Source organism: Solanum pennellii, chromosome 12 (assembly GCF_001406875.1).
Source record: "Solanum pennellii chromosome 12, SPENNV200".
In the NCBI taxonomy this organism is placed as follows: domain Eukaryota; kingdom Viridiplantae; phylum Streptophyta; class Magnoliopsida; order Solanales; family Solanaceae; genus Solanum; species Solanum pennellii.
In genome coordinates, this window is record NC_028648.1 from 35,533,429 (window position 1) to 35,560,567 (window position 27,139).

Genomic DNA, 27,139 nt, shown 5'->3' on the forward strand with positions numbered 1-27,139 from the left:
GTATATTAGTATTCTATGTGCCCAGCTACTCCAACAAACACGACGACCTTTCCTTATGTATAATCCTATCATATACATTTACACAAAAAAAACTTTAGAAGTGAAATATTTTATGATAAAATATTTACATTATGGTTAGTTGTCTCTCAAAGTAATTTTCTAAAAGATGATGGACAAAGAAATTAAAAGCACATATAAAAGTGAACTTAGGAAAATTTTAAGCTCTTAACAAAGTCAGCGCTATTTTCATAAGAGTGTCTGAGTATAGTCCTTCATACACACTTAAAGGATATCACATAAACAATAGCGTTGTTCCCTCTTTTCTTTTGTCAAATATAAAATATTTCTATAAATCATTACAGATATGTGTTTAACCTTTTATTGTATCATGATAGTTATACATATTTTTATTTATCCATAATCTAGTGTTCAATAACCATAACTCGGACAAGTCTACAAAATAATTTAAAAATATAAAAAGTTAACCTTATATCTAAGATGTTAAACATATTTCAAAGATTCAGGCAAGTTATTGAATAAAAAGATTGGATGAAGTTAAGATTCATTCATACAATCACCAAACAAAGTTGAAAAAGAGGAGCATATTCATGACAAACATCAACAAAGTTCTCATAATTTTTGTTATTGCACAAATTCATACGCTTATATCATAAGAAAAGTAATATTCCCTTTCTTTTGCACATATTTTCGTATAGTAATTTTAACTAAATTACTCCATCAGTGCATGGTGAATATGTCTTGCAAAAGAATAACAATAAAGAAGTTGTATTTATCATAACTGTTTAACAAACCAGTAGGAACATCTATATAATCTTATATTAGCTAGTACAAATATCATGTTTGGTTATCACAAAATTTAGTTATAACTCAATATCACTGGTCCAATAATTTTAAAATATATGTTTGATTTCATTGAGCTTTAGCACAGATATTAACAAATGCACCAAATACATAATATTATAATATAGGGGCCAAAATAAATGATTAAAGCCCAAAACATGTAAAGATTAAATCCTCATGAAACAATGGAAACAAATTACAAATTTAAAGATCCCAATTAAAAGCAACCCTCAAGAGCAGGATCTTGGTAAAGTAAAACTTGGACCCACCAAATTTTAATCCAAAAATGCAGTTAAAATAATTATATATCAACAACAACATACACAATGGAATCTCACAAAGTGGAGGCCTTGGAGGGTAGAGTGTACGCAGACCTTACCTCTACCTTGGGGAGGTAGAGAGGTCAATCATAAAAGACCATCGATTAAAGTTCATCAAACCTAAGTAAAAGGAAAAAAAATCACGGAATCATAATGAAAGATAATGACACAATAATTTCTTCAAAATAAATTCCAGATTACCAAATTAAACAACAAAATTATCTCAATTTAGACAGCAATCCTATTTTATCTCTCAAAAGAAAAAGAAAAAGAATCTAACCTCACAAATCTCAAAGATAAAAAAAAATATTTGACATGGTAAGCTAAAAAAGTTAGGGCTAACCTGGAACAAGAAGAGGAGCGATCTCGAAATCTACTGCAAAATAATATACTTTTTGTAAGAAATATATGAAATCAAATGAAAATACAAGTGAATCAAGAAAATCTTTGGTTGGCTCTAACACCTGCAGTCTCAACGCCCACATGAGACTTACTCTTCTAGTCCTCACTATGGTGCCACTTATTGGATCTGAGACTAGGTAAAAATTTCATTCACACTTGCAATGAAAAGGTTGTGTAATTTTATGAAGAACAAAAAGAATAAGACATTATTTATTTTTGGGGAGATATCATGGCATCTAAGGTTTTTTGATTTTTTGAGGCAGGGAGTTTGGGGTATATTTGAGTGAAAAATTTTGGCCTTAGTTGCGTATATTTAGCTTTAATAAAGGTATATATTACCTTTACAGGATAAATATTATTCTTTCATTTTGCTAAGCTAAAAATTAACTTTTACAGATCGAAAAAAGTGCTAGTCGCTAAAAGTACATGTATAACGACCGGATTCACATCCTATAGATAAGAAATGGTTGTTAAAGGTCTAATTTCTTGTAGTCTCACTACTAGATAATGTTATTATATCAATTATTAATATATTGAAATGAATTATAGACCTATCATGCTAGTTCTTGAGTATTTGATCTACACTATGGATTTGACCTAAGTCTCTTATCTTAAGTTATGAACTAGTAATGGATTGTGATGTAATGATTCAATTAGCATTGTTATGATGTTGGTTATTGTTGTATGATGATATTAAACCCATATTGGGTTGATTTAAGGGTTGATTTTAAGACCTTGATGATGGATTATAAATGAGACTTGGTAAGTCTTGTGATCCCAACTCTTTACTTCAATTATGGTTAATTATGATTAAGTGATGATATTGTATTAAAGTATGCCTTGTATTAAGATTTATAGGGTTGGTATGATGTAGAATTGAAATGTCTTGACAATGGTTTTGTGAGATGTTGGCTAAGATTTAAATGTTATAAGGATGGTGATTACTTACCAAAGTGCCTTAATTTGATGTAACTATGTAAATGTTCTAACCTCACATGTATGGATTGTAATGAAAGGAGTATAGTTATGCAATTGTTGTTGAGATATGATGATGATGATTATACAAGGGATATACCCTATGGCATACATTAAGCTATGATGACTAATAAAGTTATTAAATACATTTCAAAAAGTGACTAGCTAAGCACCAAGTGAACTTGACAATGGGAGGTGTTAACTTTCCATAGAAGAAGATTTAGGCTGTAGTACCACATGAGTTGTTGACTCCCCCTATGAGGGATATTCATCTTATGGATTCCCATGAGATGAGGCTCTAATTGTCAAGTGGAATGTAGACAGTTTGTACCTATCTCGCAGTTCTTGAACTATATTGGGCCCATAGGAAGACAAGCTAGTGGATCCACCTAGAAAGGTACATTTATGTTTGGTTTTACTTTGAGAAGTAGACCACCTTTCATCGGTGTAAGGTTTTACAACACCGGATTACACATTTAGCTCTTGTAGTTTATGACTGTTAAGTCAAGTGTTCCATAAACTAAAATGAAGTAATGAAGTACAAACCAACTTGGGTGACTTGAGAGGTTAGACTTAGCTTAGGTAGGGGTACAGGACTCTACCTAAGCCTTGCACTAGTTAGCCTTGAGGGAAACCTTAGGAGGATGCTCTTATGTATGTATGTGCTTATAATTGTACATGATATGCATATGATGACCTTACACATGGATGATACTATATGATGATTGGTTTCACTTATGCATATGTGTTTGGTCTCTAATCCTACGGTATGATGATATGTATTCTTAAATACGATGCTATGTGAATTTGGATGTTGTTCATTATTCTTTTTGGGTTTACTTGATTGAGTAAGGTTATGGGGCTTTGATTGGTCATCGCACTAGTTGACTTAAGAAGTGTTCATGGGTAATTGTCTTGCTTTTATTTTGCTGAAATGAACTCTTATCCATGCCTGTTGCTATTATAACTTGATGATAGAGTTGCTTTAACAATGTGTTCAATTATGTGATATGCATGTTGACTTTACTAGACTTAGTATTGTTGGTCTTGTGATGTACATGCTTTTGACTTAATGAATATGTATTATTGATTGGAATGGTCTTATTGAATGTGCATAAGGCTTTTAAAAGTATATTGCATACCTTTATGAAATGTACCTTTTCTGAGCATGATTTCATGATATGTGTGCATATGGTCTCATCCTTAATACAAGTGGTGTACTGACCCAATTTTCTCCCTTTTTCTCAAACATTTTAGATTCCGCTCGTTGAAGGTATTTTTAGACAACTTTGAAGGAAGACTTGGAATTGTCACTCATCCAACTTGGGTAGGTCCTAACTTTACCAGGGTAGTGCCACTATCAAGCTTATGAAGGTTTTTTCGTTTTTAGAATCTTATGTTCTTTCCTTTTTATTTGGATACTAAACATTGTATATCCTATATGTGGTCGTATTACTTTGATGTATGGGATATGCCTAATTGATGCACTCGTGTTTAGATGGTTTATGAGATAAGACATCGATTTGAAACTATGTTATATTTTATATATCTATGTGCAATAAAAGTAGAAGACCATGTAATCTTCCTATACGAAAGGTCTATATATACTCGATATAAATATTATGTGTATGTAGAGGTCAATGTAAACCTTCTTGTAGAATAATGAAAATTTGTAAAAATTTCCATATTTTTAACCTATGAATGTAATGATGTAAGCTAAGAGGCTAGTTTTAGTCCTCAAAGAGGACGACGACGTCGGTTACGTCTTGGGGGAGCTCCCCGTATGTGACATTATGGGTCTTCACATGTAAATTTCACTAGTAGACTTAGATTTCGGTTATGAGTAAGATCTTGCAATGGTTTATGGAAGTGAAGTTAGTATATGTGTAAGTTGAATGTGGCTTACTGTAATGTCATTAGGGTCTTGAATTAAATATGCCTATGATGTAGTATACTGTCATATCCAGGGAGCACCCTTAGAAGTAGCATGGCGTACTTGACATCTCCGAGGCCTTATACAAACCCATAGTTATCATTCATTGCATTGTCATAGTAAATTTAGCGGAAAATTTAAAATTTTTCATCGCACTTCATATTCTAGAAACATCATTCAAATATATATAAAATATCATATTACATATATAGACTCTAAGTCTCTTTTCAATCTTATACTCAACAACATTAGATTACATTAGGGACACGACCCATAAAACATAATACATAAGTATACAACTTATAAAACTTTACAGTAAACATAAGTAAGGAATCCTGTGAACTTAAGGACCTCTTTCCTTGAGCTTGGGATTCACATATCAAGATCCTCAATCCTATAGACATCCTTTAACCATCCATAAACTACACTTTTTGTAAAAATTAGACAATAATGGAGTTAGTACAAGAATGCTTTAAGTATGGCAACCATGCAAAAACATGAACGAAAAAAGGATATTTTTCTTGAGAACATACTCTATGCCTTTTTTAGTAAATCTTCATAAAACCATTATACAATAGATTTATATCATTCACATACTTCATATAGGCATATTCAAAGGCCAAACATCATAAAAAATCACATATAAAATTTAAGTCATTTTTTAGGTCACTTTACAGTGAGCTCTTTTACTTTACAGTGAGCTATCCTTTCTTTTATTCACTAACTTTCCAAGTAACCCTCTAGTAATACTTGGTGCAATGCATCACCTTAGGACACAAAGATAGCATACATATAACCTACACAGGTCATCACATACCCTCATATAAGCATAATTTATCAAAGACACATTTAAGTCGAGGCTCTATTGTCTTTAAAGTAAGTTATACCAATTTACACATATGTTTACTTCTTTTCATGTATATCATTATAAGACCTAGTTCATGACCCCAATCTTAGCCTAGTAGTGCAATGTACATGTGAAGCCCCATAACCTCACACATGCTTAGTAAAATCTTCATGAGACCACAAATTTTAACACTTCATACATAAACATCACAAGTAAAGGTAACTTCATCCAAGCTAGGCAAGACCTTCATCATATAGTAATTACGACCAACATTATGTGCATATATGAAGACCAGTTCATATAGGCTCATACCATGCATTTCATCACAACAAGTAGACCAATACTACAAAGTCATGTACATGGACATAAGCATAATCATACACCTTAGAACACCTTCGTAGAACTTCCTAAGTAGCTACTTGTGAAATGTCTATATGGGTTCATTACTTCCACCTATACTAAGTAACCTCCCTTAAGTCATCCTAGTTAGGGTCTTAGTCATTTACTTCCATTGTCCATTTTGCTTTAGGGAATCTATAGCCTTAACCGACACTAAGACTATGGGTGCTAAACATGGAATTTCGTGTTGTAGAGCCGTACAGCAATGGAAGGTGTTCTTACCTAGCCAAGGTAGAACATTAACACATGCTAGCATTAAATTCACTCGCTAGATCCTATGTGGCAAGCATAGTTATGGAACTTGGAGGTACATGTGAAAACCCTCTTTATGCCAAGATGAGGCATTATGGTTTTTCACTTATGGAAACCCTGCTATTGAGGCATTGTGGTTATCCACCTCATGAGATTTATACCTTCCTTCTCACATTGGAAAGGGACACACACTCATATTCAAGTTCACTCGGTGCTAAGCTAGGTTCCCTTTATTTAAAATTCATTATTACATTAACTTATAAAATATAGCTTAGGATATTGACTCCCCATATTCTTAGATCATAGGTTATAGATGAGAGTTCATCAACCTAAATCATGTGAGAAACTCTTTCACAAGGACTTAACATAGATCATTAGCACTATCTAGTTTAGGATACATTTGAATACACCTTTCAAGGCTACTCTATTGATTAGATCATTCTTCATGTGTGTGTGTATACATATATGTGATCAAAGCTTTCACATAACACAATAAGGTCACACATGTTCATACATTCATATTCATGCACATAGAAACCAAAAACAAACTTTCCAATCAAGGCACGCATGTGCAATGCATAGGCAAGGTCCCATACCCTTTCCCACACTAGTACACCTATCAAGTAATCCTAATTAAGGAAACACATATTATACTTTCATAGGCATCATCTTAACATGCATAGTAGTAGACATTAGTGAATATGAGAACTATCTTTCATTTAGACACGATGACCTGTACTACTTGTAAGAATGCATAATATGTGAGTGTGTGTGTACATTGGTTAACATAATCACATAATGATTATCCATAACATCTTGTGGCAGACACCCTCTTAAGACCATAATGCATAACAAAGAATAGACCACACAACAACATTTAACATAGGAGGCAAGACAATTTTCATAATATATTCAAGACTCCTAACCTTATCTATTCACACATTCACAGAGGGGTACATGGGTAGGGGTCATACATCCTTAATAATTCATATGGAAGCGCCTACACATGATCTTAACATAAACATTTACACACTCATAACAATAGTAACATAACCTAGATTCACAACTGAAGAAGAAGATTAGGCACAAGCTACAGATAAGGTGATCATCATAACCACTCATTCATATATTCATCAATTTGCCTTCAACGACATGGTCAACACATATATACTGACAACAAAGTAAACACTGCCACCATAAGTGGACCATACCACACAATGTCATACAAGGATTCATCAACATTACTATAAAGAAGTAGAGAAGTAGAAGAGTAGAGTAATTCTTACCAATCCTTTAGCCTTTGGTCATCATTTACCATTACTACTATTTCGTCAATAATTCAAGTATAGGTCAGTATCTAAAACATAATAATTATATAAGAAGTCGTGCATAAGTTACTACAAGGTCATGCTAGAAACTAGTACAACACATCATTAACATGCTAGAATGTAGAAGGACATAGACTATTAACCAATTTCACTTACATGGATTATAGGTCATATTTCATCAATAACATCAAGCTAGAGCAGTAGCTAAAAACTTAATAATCAAGTCTAGCTCATGCTTTATCTACGCTAGAATTAAGATCAGATAATGTTCATTACAACATTCAAATTGTAGGCTAGAAGAACCTAAATCAATTCATGCCAAGACTCCTTTTCTTTGATCATCAATAGTTCATACCCACAATTTATTAGTATCATAAATTAAGGCAGTAGTTAAGGAAAACATAACCTAAAAGAAATCCGACTACAATTGCCATAACCTCTAGATCACAGTGAACACGCTACTTTAGAAATCAATGGAAGATAGAAGAATCATAGGCTAATCGACCTTGATTCACATGAATCACTTATTTACAATTCATAAATAACATCCAAGTAAGGTAGTATATACAGCAAATCCTACACAATCGAATTCCACATTCATGCTTAATAGAGGCAAGGTTACAGTGAACTTATAGGAATATAAGTTAGTCATATTCAATTCTTCATACAGTGATCCACATGGATGCTTCATCATCAAATAATCATCAATTCACGTAATTAACAGTAGATATAGATAATTCAACGTAAGAGAATTGCACTTTAACCATTAACAAGCCATGATCACAAAGCCCATGCAACGCAAAATCGATTTTGGGAAGGGACATGGGTTCATAATGCAATTGGATAAAAATAATGTTTAAAATAATACATTAAAATCAATTAATCATGATTTATCCATTAAAAAGGTTTTTAGAAAGAACCCATGGCTAGATTAAAGAAAGTAGAAATTTGATCATGAGATTTCTTTGAAAAACATTGAGATTAACTCTCCAAGTGCAATGTTACTTAGAGATAAAGGATAACCATACCTTTATATTAATGAAAACATTTAAAAGTTGATAATTTATACATAGGAATCCAAGCTCCAAGGTTCTTGAGTTTTACCAACAATGGAGGTTTCTAGGGAGAATATTTTTGGAGGGAAAGTCTATTTTGTGTAGAAGGGGTTGGGAATGAGTTGTTCACGTGTTTGATCCCTTAAGTGCACCCAAAAATCACTAAATAAACCTATTAGGTGTAGGTTAAGACGTGGGGTAAATTTCCCAATCATTCCTTAAGTGGGTAGTGCGCAGGCAGCAGTTGCACCAACGTGTATCGACGGACCCAATCGACTAGGCGTTGGTCCATAGACGGTCCGTTCTATGCCCTCTATAAATTGGGTCTGAGGCTTTAATGTGTTCAATATTTCCCCAGGATAATTTACCATCGATGCCTCCCCATCGGTGGGGCGTCAGTCAACCAACGGGACGTGCATTGAGCTCGTCGATTGACACTGCGAAGGCAGTATCTCGACAGCCCTTGGGTCCTTCTTATGGGCCTCGCAACGTTTCCAACATAAATATGCACATTTACAATTCAAGGAAATTCCATGGAAGTTTCATTCACACATAGAACACGTCTAAACATGCTAGTACCCATCAAGACATTCTTGAACGTCTCAAGGGCTAACTTTCAAACGTCCTAGACGTTCTTGGACGTTTGGCCTCCAAACTTCACGAAACTCCATATACTACTCATAAATATCATTATAACTCATTTTAACACTTAATAATCTCATTAAATACAATATATAAGCACGCATAGACATATGAGGCACATAGATGACTAGTCGTCGAACGCCTTGGTCGTCCCTTGACATTTGACTTCCAAATCACCTAAAACTTTATACAGTGCTTCTACAAAATATTATAAGTAATTTTAGTACCTAATAAAATTAAGTCAAACATGTTATTATCTAGACACCCTAATTCATTTTGGGAGTCTAACATATACTTCTATGAATTAATGTGTTTAATTAAGAAGGTTATATGTATGAGTACTTTTTGGACACGAGGTGGTACATTGCACCAAGTATAACTAGAGGGTTATATTCTAAATTTAAGAAGTTAAAAGAAGGAAATCTCACTGTAAAATGAACTTACTGTAAAGGAGATGTACTTACTGTAAACTGCAAGGAGGTTATTGTAATATGATTCCAAATGTGACTAAAATGCTCTATGTAATTTTATTTGATATTATGACTATGGTATATACTTAAATGAAGTATGTAAATTGTATAATACTTAATGTATCAAATTTTATGATGTTTTCACATAACTTCATGATGCATGGTTTCAAGTAAAATGTCCCTTTTAATGCATGTTTTTGCATGGTTGTGCATTCTTGTACTAACTCCATTCTTCTCTACCTTTTACACAAAGGTAGTGTAAGACCCCGAAAATGAATTAAGGTATCTAAAATTGTTACAAATATGTTCATTAAGCGTTACATAGTATGTACACTTGGTTTGAAGTCATTTGGAGGACAAGCGTCCAAGAACATCCAAGACATTTGAAAGTTGGTCTTTAGACGTGCTAGTGTGTCCTCGTATGTTTGCCTTGTTTGTACATGTTGTTTGAAGTCCAAAAACAGTAGGATGAACCTAGAATCTTAATATACATGTTAAGGGTCAAAATATTTGGGTACGACTCCCCGAGGACCACCCTAAGGGTCCCCAAGGAGGACCCAAACATTGGACAAGGAGGCTGCTCAAGGAAGCATGCAACAGCAAGATTGGGGACCATCCTCGCGTTGCACGTCTGACAATGAGTGTGCCTATGCGATACGCACCCTACAAAGGGATTAATTCCTCAAAAATTATTTTAGGTCAAAAAAATTAGAGGCTGCCTCCGCGACGCGCAACCACTTCCCAGATCCGGTTGCGTCATTTTAAAGTCAATTTTGACATGTCTAAAAGACTCAATAATTTTGGGGGTGTTTTGTTAGATTGAGGAGATGGTTATAAACTATTTTTATAAACTTATTTAATCCTTTCCCAATCCAAAAACCCAACACCCATTATGAAATCAAAATCCCAAATCTCTCTTCTCTTCCAAATTCTCTCAAACATCCATTTGGGGGAAAACTCAAGGTTCAAGCTAGGGGTCTCAATAAGTATGGGGGTGTTTTGATAACTTTATGAGACGCTTATAAACTATTTTTTTTAACGTATTTAACCCCTTTACCAATATAAAACCCCATTACCCATTAAGAAATCAAAATCCCGAATCTCTCTTCTCTTCCAAATTCTCTCAAACCTCAATTGGGGGGAAAACTCAATGTTCAAGATAGGGGATTATTTTCATGGTTTATTCTACAATTTTTCAAGGTATTAATTTATAAAGTTATGGTAATCCTTCATACTTAGTTCTCCATTCATCTAAAGAGTTCCTTCAAAAATATTTCAAAGAGAATTCATGATCAACATTGTTATCTTTCAATCTAGCCAGGGGCTCATTGTCAATTTAGTTTCAAGAAAATTATAATGATGAATTTATGATTAATTAATAATTTTAATATGAATTTTAATTCAACTCCATGAAAAAACCATGATCTCCCTCATTTCTCAAACTGACCTATAATGTGGGTCTTGTGATTTTTACTCTACATTGATTAAGTTATGTTTCAATTATGTTAAATTGCCTACTACTACTGTTATTCATGTGAATTGAATACTAATTTTTGATGAGTGATCAATAATGATCAATGTTTATGGATTGGGTAAATTGATCTATATCCCTCTACTTTCTATAGACTTGATGAAGTAGTGTACCTAATGTGATCTTGAAACCATGATGTTTGCAGTACGATTTCATTTATTTAATCGTTTATTTTGCTAATTTTTTTTTATATATTGATATTGAATTATGGTAATTGATCAATGATGTTCAAAGCTTGGAGGAATTGTAAGTTAGCCCTATTCTCCTACTTTTTTTATAGAATTGCTAGATGTTTGGCCTTGTATGGCATTGTGTGGTATAGTCCACTTATGTTGGAGGTGTTTACCTTATTGTCATTCTATATTCGACGTGATCATGTCCTTGAAGGCAATTGTATCTTGAAAGTGTGGTTTTGATGATCACACAATGTGAAGTATTATGCCTAGTCTCCAATGCTAGTTCATGATCTAGGTTATATTAGTGATTCCTCCTATATGTGAACGAAGATGTTAAGATTAGGGGTTTATACATTTGACATTATAGCATAACCCTACCTTTGAACCTCTATACTTGAGGTCTATTGATGATTGGTTACTTTTGTGTAGCATAACCCTACCTTTGAACCTCTACATGAATGTGTGGTCTTGAGCATGATTAGGAGTCTTAGATTCAAGTAACGAAGATGCCTTATCTCCTATGTTGTAATTTGGTTATGTGGCCTATAGTCCCTAGTAAACTATATGTGAGTTGTCTATGGTGTAGGGAACTTTAATTTCATTGTGGTCTAAGAGGGTGGCTACCTCAATGTGATGTGGATTGCCATTGTATGATCATGTTGACCAATGCACACACACTTACACCTCATGCATGTTTACAAGTAGTATAGGTTCATGGTGTCTAATGATTGGGTATTCTCATATGCACTAATGTATGCTACTATGCACGTAAAGCATATGTATCTATGAAGTATGTGATATATCATTAACTAGGATGACTTGATAGGTGTACTAGTATGGGAAAGGGTATGGGACCTTGTCTATGCATTGCACATGTCTGACTTGATAGGATAGTTCCTAGGTTTGGTTTTCAATGTACATGAACATGAATGCATGGTTATGTTATGAATGTTCATAGTGTCTTAATGTCTTTATATGAAAGGGTTTCTCACAAATACACTTACGCATTAATGTATGAACATGTATGGCCATACTGTGTTATGTGAAAGGTTTGCTGACATATATGTAAACACGCACATATATATAATGATCTAGTCAATAGAGGAGCGCTTGGAAGGTGTTCCCAAGCGTACCCTAAACTAAATGGTGTTTGGATTTGTTATTCCCGTGTCAAAGGGTATCTCACATGACTTAGGTTGATGAACTCTAATCTATGACCTATGAGCTAAGCATATGATGAGTTAACTCTCCTAAGCCTACATTTTATAAATTAATGATAATAATGGATTTACAATAAAGGGAACTTATCTTAGCACCGAGTGGACTTAAAGATAAAGGGTGTCCCTTCCCATTGTAGGAATGTAGGTCACCATAGTCCTCACGTGGTGGTTAGCCTCATAGACCAAATGGCATAGAGTGACGTTTCCATATATACATCCTAGTTTAATAAATTATGATTGCCCCATAGGATCTAGAAAGTGATATTACTTAGTATGCTAGCATGTGTTAATGTTCTACTTTGGCTAATTAGAGCACCTTCCCTTGGTGTAAGGCTCTACAACACCAAATTCCATATAGCAACCGTAGTCTTAGTGTACAATAAGGCTATAGTTTCCCTAAAGTAAAATGGACAATGAATTAAAGTAACGGACCCTGACTAGGCTGACCTAAGGGAAGTTATTTAGAGTAGTGAGGGTATGAGACTTTACCTATGCATTGCACAAGTAGCTCTTGAAGGGAGTTCTAGAAATATGTTTTATATGTATATGTATATGACTCGTATGCATGAAATTATGTTATTAACCTCTTTTTATGGTAATATAGATAGTATGAGTCCTTGTTATGATGTTATTAGTAGTGTTGACGTGTATGTTGTCTTGGAATAAGTCTTATATGTTGCTCATGAAGTTTTTTGGGTCATATGTGAAGCGTGAGTCTCCTGTTATGTTATGTTATATGAATATGTACGTTTTAAGATAAAGAAGGTTATGTGAGTGTTCACCTTGGTAGCCTTATGGTGATGCTTGAGTGTGGATGGTGGAATGGAACACTATTCATGTATTGCACCAAGTATCACTAAAGGGTTACTTAGGGGTTAATGAGTTAAATGTAAAAAAATGATAATGTTATTAACATGATTTATGTTCTTCAAAAGCAATATATGTGACTTGGTGGGTTGACAAGAATAGTGTATATGCCTGTATGAAGTGTGTGTGAATTGAATTGTGTAAGTGTACCAATGTTTCTGAAGATTCTTTCAAAAGGGCATATTGCATTATTTCAAAATAACATGTCCTTTTTAAATGCATTTTTTTGCATGGTTTCCATTTGTACTAACACCATTTTTCTTCATCTTTTTTCACAAAGTGTAGGTGATGGTGACTAGAGGATGTCTTTTAAAGTGAAGGGCTTGGATTGCTTCCCCAAGTTCAAGAAAGGGGTCCTTATGTTTCAAGTATTTCCTATATTATGTTTCATTCAAACTATATGTAATAGATTTGATATTATGTTATAATGATAATGATCGTGTCTCTATTCTATTCTATGATGTTGAGTCAAAGATGGCAAAAGAGACTTAGAGTCTAAATATGTATTATGACTTATATTTTATGTATATATGAAGTGATGTTTCTAGCATATGATGTTCTATAAAAAGTTCTAAATTTTCCACTAAATTTACTATGACAATGCGATGAATGAAACTATGGGCGCGTATAAGACCTCCGAGAGGTCAAGTACGCCATGTTACTTCTAGGGGGTGCTCCCTATCGTGACACGTAGGTTATGGATGCTTAAAGGATATCTTTAATGGTGAGGATCTTGATATGTCATTCCCAAGCTCAAGGAAAAGAATCATTAAGTCCAAGCATTTCCTAAGTAATGTCTTACTATAAAGTTGTATAATAATTAAGTTATATTTTATGTTGAAAGGGTCATGCCCTTATTATACTCTAATGATGTTGAGTCTAGGATGGCGAAAATAGACTAGAGTCTTTAACTATGTAAATATTATATTTTATATATATTGGGAGTGATGTTCGAGCATATGATGTGGTATGAAAGTTTTAAACTCTCCGTTAAATTTACCTATGAGAGTGCGATGAATGATAACTATGGGCTTGTATAAGACCTCCAAGAGGTCAAGTACGTCATGTTACTACTAGGGGGTGCTCTCTAGTCGTGACAAACGTGGTATCAGAGTATCAGGTTTATAAAAGTGGTTTTACGGTCCAAAGACTTATATTGCCACGTCTAGTGGAGTCTCGATCATCGGCGGTGAGTCGCGAAACATCTATGAGCGAGAGGCTATCGGACGATAGAGTTTCCTTTCCTGATCATTCTCATGTCGTGCCATAGAACTTAACTCTATAAAGTCAATATCTTGTGTTTTCTTGTTCGGTGGTCTTTTAAATGTTATTGCTTGGATGAGATGGTATCTCTATGCTTGAGGGAGAAAAAGTGAGCTTGACGCTTATCATGGTTTTATGGTTTGATTAGTATGTGAGAAGGTGAACTTTAGTTTATGTTGATATGATGTTCTTTCTGACTATATATGATATCTATGTAAAATGGCATGTTATGTTGAGAAATGTATGTCATGATATGGTTAAAGCATGTTAGAAGTTGTTATGGTTAAAATGAGTTGCTTTTTTGAATGGTGTGTTGCTATATGGTTTTGTATGATGATAGTGCTATGATATGTGTTAGACTTGAAATTCTTTAGAAAGTGTGGTAAATGGCCAAAAATGCATGTTTCCTATATATGCATGTTTAATAGTTCAATGTTGCCTTATGTATGTGTAATGGTTCAAATTTTTCCCTTTGTTTACATGTTTGAAACTCATGGTTGCCTTGCATAGATTGGAATCTTTTGTATAGACTTGATCCTAGAAGTGAAGGTAGTGTGCTTACTTTGTAGGGTGATGATGTGGGTTTGGATGACCTAGAAGTTACCTTACATTAGAATTAAAAGGAAAGAAAGAGACCTTATGGCTAAGTCTCCTCTGTTGTTTCCGCTATGTTTTTATGACCATTGGTATTCACTGTATAGTTGAGACCTTATGTGGTTGGGTAGTATGACCTAACTTGAATGTTATAGATTTCCTTTAGGTGTTAGGCCTATAGGAATGATGATAGTTGAGTCAAGTTGCTCTTAAATGGGTTTACCCTAAGTGGGGGATGGTGATGTGAGTAGTAAGGTTGTTGATAGTTCTATCTTGTCCTTTTATTCTTACTTGATCTTGAACTATAGAGTTTCTAAAATCTTGTTCATGATGAAGTCTTGCATGAAAGTATGAGATGCATGTTCTCCATATGTTAAGTATGGCTTAAATGACACTATGTTATGCATGTTTGAAAGTTCTAAACTGCATGAAAAAGGATTTTTGATCAAATTATGGGTTTATCATGTTGATTGTGCATCTTGATATGTTGTTTGTGCATTAATGAGTTAATGTAAGAAGCATGTTGATGTCACTTATAATGTGTGGTATTTTAAGCCAGTAATGAAAAAGTTGTCTCCTTAAACTTAAAAAATGATGAGTCTCTTGAAAATTATGTTACTTTTACGGTTTGGAAAGTATGCATGTAGGCTCACTCTTGGAAAGTGAAGGCATGTCTAGCTAGTGTCTTTGTGTGTTCCTATAAATTGTGAGATTTTTCCCAAATTGATGCTAGCTTATGAGGGCTAGTGTTGTGCTACACATTGAAATTTTATGAAATGACTTCCTAATGTTCTAATGTTTGTAGTGTGTAGGAAGAAATTTTGAGCATGCTATGGTTAAGTGTTGAGAAATTCTCATTTTTACAGTGAATTGACCTTTGTTCATTGCTACTGTAAGGAGGGCTAGTGTTGTGCTACACATTGAAATTTTATGAAATGACTTCCTAATGTTCTAATGTTTGTAGTGTGTAGGAAGAAATTTTGAGCATGCTATGGTTAAGTGTTGAGAAATTCTCATTTTTACAGTGAATTGACCTTTGTTCATTGCTACTGTAAGGACTCATGAGACATGTAAGTGTGTTGAGGAGAAGGGCATTCCTCCATGGACACAACTAAGAATGGTATGGTTGAGTAGGACCTTCATGGAACTAGGTCTAATTAATAAATATCCTTGTTGATTTACTTAACTCAAGTCTATGTGCATTGAAGTATGAGTGTTTATTACCTTCGTGAGTGTTGTTGAATCTGCCTAAGTGTGACTTCAGTGTGGTTGCATAATTAACTCTTAATGAATTGAAATGTAAATATACCATTCTATGGTTAGGAGAACGATGTTCCTCCTATGAACATGAGAAGAGTTTATGTGTTTGATACACTTTGAAAGTGAGTGAATAAAGGTTTTGCTTGCTTGTGTTGCATTAAGTATAAATCGTTTGAAGTTATGTTCCTTGTAAGTTTGATGTATTGACTTCATTGTGATGAGGTTATTAATATTGTGAGATGATCTATGATTCATTGAAGTCCTTGTTGTGATTAAAGTGGTCCTAGTGTCATTCGAGGATGAATATTCCTAAGTGGGGGATATTGTATGACCCCCAAATTATTTAAGGTTTCTAGAGACTCACATTTGCTTATAAGCTTTTTAACATGTCAAATAAGTTTTTGAAGCATATATGATTGATTTGAAGTCATTTGGAAGTCAAACGTCCAAGACGTTCGAAGTTAGCCCTTGAGACGTGCATGTGTGTCTTGGTGTGTCTTGACATGTTTTACGTTTTTGTTTTGGGTGAAACTGATATTAAAGGTCCCTAAAATGTAAATGTGTGTATTACGTTGGAAATGTCTGGGTACGACTTCTCAAGGGCACCGCAAAAGACCCTTAAGGAGGACCCAATGTCTGCTTAGACACTGCCTTGGCAGTGTCTACTTACGACCCTTAATCGACGACCACTAGGTGTGGTGACGCCCTGTAAATAGAGAGGCGTCGTACCACACTTATCCTGGAGGAGGCTCATCCAAACACAAGCCTCAGACCCAAATGACGGTGGCCACCTATGGACCGTTGTTGGGACTAAGGGGCGTCGATGGCTGTCAATCAATGCAGCCTGCAACAAGCTGGTTGCGCGCTGTTTTATTGAAGGGGTGAATGGGAAATTTACCCCACGTCCTAAACTGACCCTAGTCTTTTAATTTCATTATTTTTGGGTGTATTAAGTTGGTTCAAAATGCGAAAATCCCATTCCTAATCAAAGATTCAAAAATTAGACTTTCCTCTACCAAAATATCCTCTATAGAAACCTCCATTGGAGATGAAGCTCAAGAACAACCATGGTGATGGATTCTCAATCTTTTTTCATCAAGTTTTGGTGATTTTGTCCTACAATGAGGTATGGTGATCCTTCATCTCTAGATAACCTTTCATTTAGAGAGCTCCTTTTAAAGTTTTCAAAGAGAAATCATGATCAAACTCTTTATGTTTCAATTGGCCATGGGTTCTTTCTAAAAAAGTTTTCAAAATATTTCTCATAATTAATTGATGATAATGTATTGAATGTAAAGTTAATTTCAATCCAATTGCATGACGAACCCATGTTCCCATCAAAAATCTCGTTTTAGCCTATATGTGGGCATTATGCTTTTGATTCTATGTTTAATGAATTATGATTCTAGCATGTTAAATTTTTTGTTGATATTGTTTTGTATTCAATTTGATTGTGAATCATTGATGAGTTATAAATGATGATCGATTCTTGGAAGTTTGGTAAGGTTGACCTATACTCCTATATCTTCTATACTTGATGAAGTTGTGTATATGATTTGGCCTTGATTCTATGATAATTGAATCATGATTTTGTATATTATTGTTGTACTTTAGATACTGCCTATGATGTAATGTGATGGTGAATTATTTTAAATTTATCCATAGGGATAAAGGTTTGAAGAGTTACTTATGTTCTCCTATCCTCTATAGATTGATAATAAAATGTACATAATGTGATCTTAATTCTAGGTAATGAAGTATTGTATTGTTGATGAAAAAGGAGTATTGATCAATTATGATCAAAGTTTTAGAAATTGCTAAGATTGTCTATCTTCTTTACTTTCTTATAATATGGTTAGTAAATTGGAATTGTATAGCATTGTGTGGTATGGTCCACTTATGGTGGTGGTGTTTACTTTATAGTCATTATATATTTGATATGATAATGTCCTTCAAGGAAATTGTATTGTGCATGTGTGGTGGTGATAATCACCCAATGTGAAGTCTCATGCCTAGTCTCCTTTCTAGTTTATGCCCTAGGTTATATTACCAATATTGTGAGTATGTAGATGTCTATGTTAGGTATGGTCTATATGCTGCCAATGATGAAGTATAATAATGAATAATCCTTGCCTACATACCCTACATGAATATGTGATTAGCTATAGTTAGGAGTCTTGAATGCAAGTATTGAAGTTATATTGTCTCCTATGCTATTATGTGTTGTGTGGTCTATGCTTGAATGTGCATTGTGGTCCTAAGAGGGTGGCTGCCTCAATTTGTTGCTAATAGCCATTAGGTGATCATGTTGACCAAGTACACATACTCACTCTCAATGTATGTTTACAGAGTAGTATAGGTACATGGTTCCTAACGAAAGGGTATTCTCATATGTACTAATATCTACTACTATGCATGTAAAGTATATGTCTATGAAGTATGTTATTTATCCCTTAACTAGGATGAATTGATAGGTGTACTAGTATGGGCAAGGGTATGAGACGTTGTCTATGCATTGCACATGTGTTCCTTGATATGATAGTCCCTAGGTTGGTGATTTATTTACATGAATATGAATTCATGAGCATGTTATGAATATGTAATATATGTTATGATGTCAAGAGTATCATATGATGAAGTATGAATGTGCATAGTCTCTATATGTGTTTATATGAAAGGATCGATCATATAGTTACACCTACACTCTTTTGCATTAATGAAGTGAAGTATGAATATGTGTGGTCTAAAGGTGTTATGCGAAAGGTTTGCTCACATGTATATTATGACTATGGTGTATGCTTAAATTAAGTATGTGAATTGTATGATGCTTAATGTATCAAATTTTATGAAGTTTTCACAAAAAGGCATGATGCATCGTTTCAAGTAAAATGTCCCTTTTAATGCATGTTTGTCATACTTAATGCATTCTTGTACCTAACTCCATTCTTCTCTACCTTCTTACACAAAGTGAGGTTATAGATGCTTAAAGGATGTCTTTAGTGTTGAGAAGCTTGATATGTGATTCCCAAGCTCAAGGAAAGGAATCCTTAATTCCAAGGATTTCCCAAGTAATGTCTTACTGTAAAGTTGTGTAATAATGTTACTTATGTTTTATGTTGAAAAGGTCGTGTCCCTATTATAATCTAATGATGTTGAGTCTAGGATGGCAAAAAGAGACTAGAGTGTTTAACTATGTAAATATGATACTTTTATATATATTGGTAGTGATGTTCGAGCATTTGATGTGCTATGAAAATTTTAAATTTTCCGCTAAATTAACCTATGAGAATGCTATGAATGATAAATATGGGCTTGCATAAGACCTTCAAGAGGTCAAGTACGACATGTTACTTCTAGGGGGTGCTCCCCGGTCGTGACAAACCATAATACAAACATGTTTCATTAAAATTAGACATAAAGTCAACTTACTTCATTAACATCATATAGTAACTTATTCATTCATTAACATTACAAGGACACACCAAAGAATCCCTCCAAATGCCTACTTGTGCAACCCGTAGATGGCGTCCCATTCCACCACCTACCCTAAGTGTTACACCCTTAGGAAGACCTTGTTCATTACATTCATTTATAGGGGCATGCTTTAACCGACATAGACTATGAGAGCTTAACATGAAATCCCGATATTAACCCCTACCGGATGAGGGATCCCCACTTTCCTAAGATAGGGTGATTCTTTTAGCCTTTATGTGGAACACCACTAGCTAGTCCTATGTGGCACATAGTTAAGGGATAAGGATATTGCTTCCAATTATTAATTCTCAACTAACGAAGACTACCTATCTCAAGAGGTTACTTTCGGATCTACATCTCTACTCACGAAGAGTATCCACCCCTTTGTCAAATCCTCTCGGCCCTAACCATTAATCCCCACGGAGTTTTAGACTTTCATTACATTTATTTGCTATACGTTAAAGGATTGTTACGAAGTACTACACCTCAAAATCCCCCATTCGTTCATTAGAGTTCCACTGAGAAAACCTTTCAATAGACTTATTCATTACATGTTCGTTAGCTTCATTCATTATGTGTGTATATATATTTGAGAAAGCCTTTCACATAACCACCATCATCCATAACATTGTCTTCTAAACATGATCATACTACATTCATCATAATTAACACACAATCATACTTCACATTCACATTATACTTCAATTAGTCATACTATCTTCAAGATACACATTCATAAAACATCTCTATGCATATACGTCATAACATCACTTTACTTCACATTCAATGAATTCAAGGCCATAATCACGATTCACATATACATATTCATATACATTAACTAACACTGCCACCATAAATGTACCATACCACACAGGATCAATTCAATAAGAACAAGAACAATATAGGTCAACTTACCCTTCATCCAAGCCATGATCACCTTTTCTACATTCTCCAACAATTCATCATAATTAGGCATGGATAGAAATAGATAACCATAACACAACATAGTATAAACACAATTCTAATAATATACAATTCATCAAACCCACTTCATAATCCAAAATTAGAGAATCGGGATGCTCATGGGTCCATGGAGTTTTTATCATCAAATCATCAATTAACATTGAAAACATCATAATTTATTCATTAAAACCTTTTGATGAAAGAACCCATGCTTAGAATTTGAAATAAGAATTTTAGGATTTTGAAATTCTTTAAAAAGCCTTTGTATTGGCTCCTTTAATGATAGAAGAACCAAGTATGAAATCAACATACCTTATTAGTAGAAATCCCACAAAAATTGACGAAGATATCAAGTATGAAATCAACATACCTTATTAGTAGAAATCCCATGAAAATTGATGAAGGGATCAATAGAAATCTGCAAATCCTAGCTCCAATTTGGATTCAAGCTCCCTTGGAGTCTTGTGAGAACTCTATTTGGAATAGGGGTTTCGATTTGAAAAGTTAAGTGTAATTCTAAGTCTAAGTGTTTAAACTAAATTAAAATACATCAAAACACCTAAACTAATCGTATATCATTTAATTAGAACGTGGGCTGAATCTACCAATTCTCCCCTAGGTTGGCTGATACCCTGCAAAAAAATTGCAGGTGCCATTAACGGCAACTGACGGGGCATCAACTGGATGAAGGTTCTTCTTGTTGCTCCATCATTTTGGTTACAGACTCCCTAATTTGGGGGATACGCTCCCAAAACTTAATGTGGAGCCACGGCCCCTTTAGATGGGGCGACAATTGGTCAAAGGGGAGTTGATTGGCTCATTAATGGGGTTGTCTTTGGCAGCTTCTTGGCAAACTAGAATGAATTAGAAGGAAGTTTGTAAAAAATCTGAAAATGGTTACTTTTGGAAAGTATGGGGATATGTGGATATTTTTAAGTAAGTTAAAGTGAGTTTTTGGTCAACTTCAAACGATAATTAAGTTAGGTGTAGTTCTAGATATGGCTGCGAATCTCTTGGAATAATCTTTCTAACTCCGCCAAGTTTGTACAATTCCGAGTTCATATGAGTAAGTTATTCCCTTTGGAAGTTGGGTTGTTGGATGAAGGAAATGTCCAATACGTACTTTTGAAGGGTAGTCTAGTCTTTTCCTTACCCAACTAATTAAATCTGATTTGGTAAAATAATAAGGGTTAAAATTAAGTGAGTTCAGTTCACGCCTTAGAATAATAGAGATAGGGATTGTGGGAAAACAACGAAAGAGAAAGGAGGAGAGGAAACACAAGATTTGCCAAGAACAATCGATTTTGGTTGTGGATTCGCCAAAGAATTGATCCTACAAGGTTTGTTAGTCTTTCACATAATTTGGTTCATTCACGCACCAAACATGTTTAATTCAGCAACATTCGTCCTAAAGAGTTTGAAAGTGGATGTTCTTACTATGTATTCTTGAATTTGAATATCGTTCTTGAATTGGGATGAATTGAAGAATTTCAGAGATCTTTGCGTTGAGTTTTAGAGTTGTTTTGAGTTAGGTTCTTGTGACACCATTAAAATACGAGATGAGTCTTTGATCCTAACATAGGTGACATGAGGTCTAATTACAGTATTTAAGATCATTTTAATGAATATAGGTCATTTAAGAAGTTTAAGAACCAAATGTCTAAGAACGTCCATGACATTCGGAAGTTGGTTCAAAGTGGTACTAGAGTGCCTTAGCCTATTTGACTAGCTTTTAGGAGTTGGAAATTTACAAAAAATGGTGAAAGGGTAGATAGTAGGTGTTTAAGTTGTTTCATGGACTAAACGTCTGGATATGACTCCCCAAGGACCAACCAAGGGCTCTTGAGGAGGACCTCTGCAGGTTGAGACAATGTGCATCGACTGGACAAGGGACGACCCGTGCGTGGATCGACGGGGCGTCGATGCCACTGTCGTCCACCACTTAGTCAATTTGAGGAATCCTTCGCCTGCAAAAGTCTGTGAACTTGCCTACGGATGTGCAGGACGGAAGGGGGCCAGTCCGTCGACTCACAGACGGCTCATTGACGGGGTTCCGCCTGTGAGGGTCCTGACTTTGCGACACGTTTTAATGTTAAGTCATTAAATTAATTAAGTTTTAGTGGTTATTTAGGGATTAAGGAAAGACTAATTAACTAATTTAACTTCTATATAAAGACCCCAACCCCTATTACTCTAATTACAACTCACAAAATAAACTATCTTCCTTCTCTCTTCTTTCTCTCTCTATTGGAAACAACCATTAAAGACAATCTAGGGGGAGGTTTTTGGGGCTTCAAAGGTATGAATTCACCATAAAATCTTCATCAAACTTTAAGGTATGGGATCTAATTCACCTTTAAGACTCTTTCCTCAAAGGGTTCCTTCAAAATGGATTTCAAAAGTTGACTTTTCATGTGGGTTTCATCCAATTACAAAATTAATGTTGTGAATTCAGTTTTTTTGGTTTCTTTAGGATACAATGGATATATTTACATGTAATTTAACTTAATTATGATCAATTGTGATTGTTTGGTTCAATTTGAAGATTTTGATCCTTAAACCTTAACCCTAGATTGATCTTGATGTAAATTAGATTTTGATTGATTCAATTGTCTTGATTATGGGTTAAATGACTATTAGATGATGTTGATACACTAATCATTAAAAAATTAGAATGAATTTTTTTCTTTCATTCTAATTTTGAGAAGTGATCTATGTTATGGAAATTGGCCTAAGTAATCTTGTTTTAAGCATTGAATAGATATTGAATTATGGTGCAGTGACTCTTCTAGTGTTTTTATCATGGTGATTATTGAATTATGATGTTGAACATCTAAATTCACTTGAATTGAGGTTTTATGGTAAGGCCTAAATGATGAACCATGAAGGAGACTTGGTAAGTCTTGGAATCTCTATGTTTACTTCTAATTGTGATTAATTGTGGCTAAGTCATGATATTATATTGGAGTATGCCTTATATTAGGATGATAGGGTGGTATGATGTTGAATTGAAATGTCTTAACTATGTTGTGAGGTTAATTAAGGTGTATGTGATATAAAGATGGTGATAACTATCAATGTGCCTTAATATGCTATGAAATGCTAATGTGTTAACCTCACTTGTATGAATTGTAATGAAAGGACTATACGCATCCAATTATTATTTGACATATTGATGATGATGATTATACAAGGGGTAGACCCTATGACCTAAACTAAGTGATGAGTGATAATTAAAGTCTTAAAGACATTTCAATAAAGGGACTTAGCTTAGCACCGAGTGAACTTGACAAAGGGAGGTGATGACTTTCCAGAAAGGAAGATTCGCCCTATAGTTCTATATGATATGTTGACTTCCTAAAGAGGAATACTCATCCGATAGATTCTTGTGGGAGGAGGCCAAACTACCAAGTGGTATCAAGAGGGAATGTACTATCTCTTAGTTCTTGAACTATGTTGCCCCCATAGTAAGAATAGCTAGTGGATCCACCAAGAAAGCCAAATATATGTTTTGTTCTACTTTGGCCGATAGACCACCTTCCATCAGTGTAAAGTTTTACAACACCGGATTCACACTTAGTTCTTGTGGTCTATGTTGGTTAAGGCAAGTGTTCCCTAAATTAAAATAAAGTAATGAAGTATAAACTAACTAAGGTGACTTGACAGGTTTAACTTAGCCTAGGTAGGGGTATGGGACTCTACTTATGCCTTGTACTAGTTGACCTTGAATGAAGCTTTAGGAAGTTGATATTATGTATGCATATGATAATGATGTATATGATGATAATAGGTTGATGCTAGAACGTAAATGACCATATATGATGATGATTATCCTCTTGATACATGTAGTTGGTTTATATTGTTAAAGTTAGACATTGATTATATTTTCTTGTTAAGTCTACTTGGTTGAGAAATGTTATGGGGCTTTGCTTGGTTATTTCACTTGTTGATTTGATGAGGATTCATGAGTAGTTGCCTTGCTTATTATGATATGATTAACTACTATTCATACTTGTGATGTTATTCCTTAATGATAGGATTGTAGTAAATCATGGGTTCAAGTATGTTGGGATATGTATTACTTGTTGTGTTAGTAAGCATGTTTTGTTTGTTGGTATGACTTGCTTGATTATGCATGAGGTTTTTAAAAGGGTAAAGTGGCATGCTATTACTAAATGTCCCTTTTTAGCATGTTTTGCTCTTATATGTGCATATGGTCTCATACTTCGTACATATAGAGTACTAACTCCATTTTCTTCCCTTTTCCCAAACATTTTAGGTTTCGATCGTTGAAGTCTCATTCGGGACGACTTGAAGAAGGCTTGGATATTCTCTATCATCTAGGTGGGTACGTCCTCACATGCTAATATCTTGCCTACGAAGTTTCTTTGTTTTCTAAGACTTTTATGTCTATTCCATTTTCATTGTGAACGACTTGTATAAGCCTATATGTGGTTTCTTTACATTTGATGTAGGGCTATGCCCATATTGAGATAATCTTTTAGATGGTATGATATGAGACAATCTTTGAGATTATCTTTCTATGTTATATATATGAATGAGCAATAAAAGTACAAGGCTATGTAACCTTCCTATACGAAGGCTCTATGTATACTCGATACGACTATATGTTATGTGTATGTAGAGGTCTATGTAAACCTCTAAGTGGATGTGATGAAAGTTTTAAATTTTTCCGCATTTTTCAACCTATGAATGTAACGACATGAGACTAAGAGGCTAGTCTTAGTCCTTAAAAAGGACGACGACGTCGGTTACGTCTACTAGGTAAACCCAGATGTGACAGTTCTTGAGAACATCTCTTGAGTATCGAAATCTAAAATGAAATTGAAAAAAATAGTCGAGTTTAGGCAAATTGGGGATGGAAAATGAATAAGAAGAAAATCAGACAAGGAACAAGTTGACGTGGACGTGTTACTTCAGCGTGAAAATTTTCTCGCCACATCACGGAGAGGACGTTGACTCCTCTGTTTCAACAATTAGATTTTGCAGTAAATTATTAAAAGTATCTTTGTGTCGCAGGCTTATTCCAAGACAGTGATTTCATGACTTTTCTCATGTTTATCTATCTAGAATCATTCCTAAACATCATGAGATCATTCCAAACAAAAATCATAATCCTTGAATCCATAATTCAATTCGAGGATCAGTTAAGAGTCAAGACAAGAGCAGTTAAGAGTCAAGTAAGAGAAGTCAAGAGTCAAGTAAGAGAAGTTCATTTCAAATGTTCAGAAGTCTTACAAATGTTTCAACTTTGTTTTAGACTTAAGTTTTGAAGTTGGGTAAAGAGCAAGAACAAAGTTTAGTTTTTTTAAAATTATACATGGGAACTAAGTATTCCCAAGATTAGATGTTTTCACATTTAAGATAAGAGGAAATTGAGATTTTCAAAAGAGTTTTGAACAGCAAAATAAAACATTGATTCCTAAAGAAATTTTAATCTAGGTTTGAGTAATTATATCAAACCATAGAAGAAGTTATTTTAAAAACATATGAGCTAAGTACATTTTGGGAGTAGTATAGAGCACCGATTTGGGTACGAAGGTTCATATCTCAAGCCCCCATAAACTATGTACCCATCATGGGCAGCAAAAGGGTCATACTTTTTAGATGATCCCTTAGTGTTTTTTAGCAAAGACTAGTGGATTCACTTAGTTCTACAGGTTCTATACGGATTGCAAGGTATAGGAAGGTCATTGGCAATGTGAGGCAAAATGTTGTACCATTACTCAGGCTCATAGTGATTGTTATCGATTAGAGAATCTCCCACAAAAGATATAATATTTTTTATATGAGTAAAGTTATGTTTATTATTGTTTTACCTTTAACGAACTATGATTGTTTTTAGATATTATATAATATATCGCTTTTTTTTTTGGTTGCTTTATATTGAGTTGAGTTATTATTCATGAGTTGAGAAGTGTCAATGTAAGTGTATCTTCCATAATAACTTCCAAGACTATGTATGTTAGCATTCCAACTCTCATACTTGTACATTCGATGTATTGATGTCCTTTGGCATGCATCGTATTATGATGCAGACGCATGGAACCGGGATAAGCATCCACGCCCTGTTTATCCAGATTAAGAATTTATACTCTGTTGGTGAGACCTATCATGCACCCTCCTCAAGCACACCTAAGTGATCCTCAAAGCTACCCTATATAAGAACCTTTCTATTTAACCTACTTTTACTAAGTGAACATTATTCACTAAATCAATTTAAGAGACAACTAAACAATTAGGGGACTTCAAATAATGGTCTTGAATGTCACATCTCGAAACCACA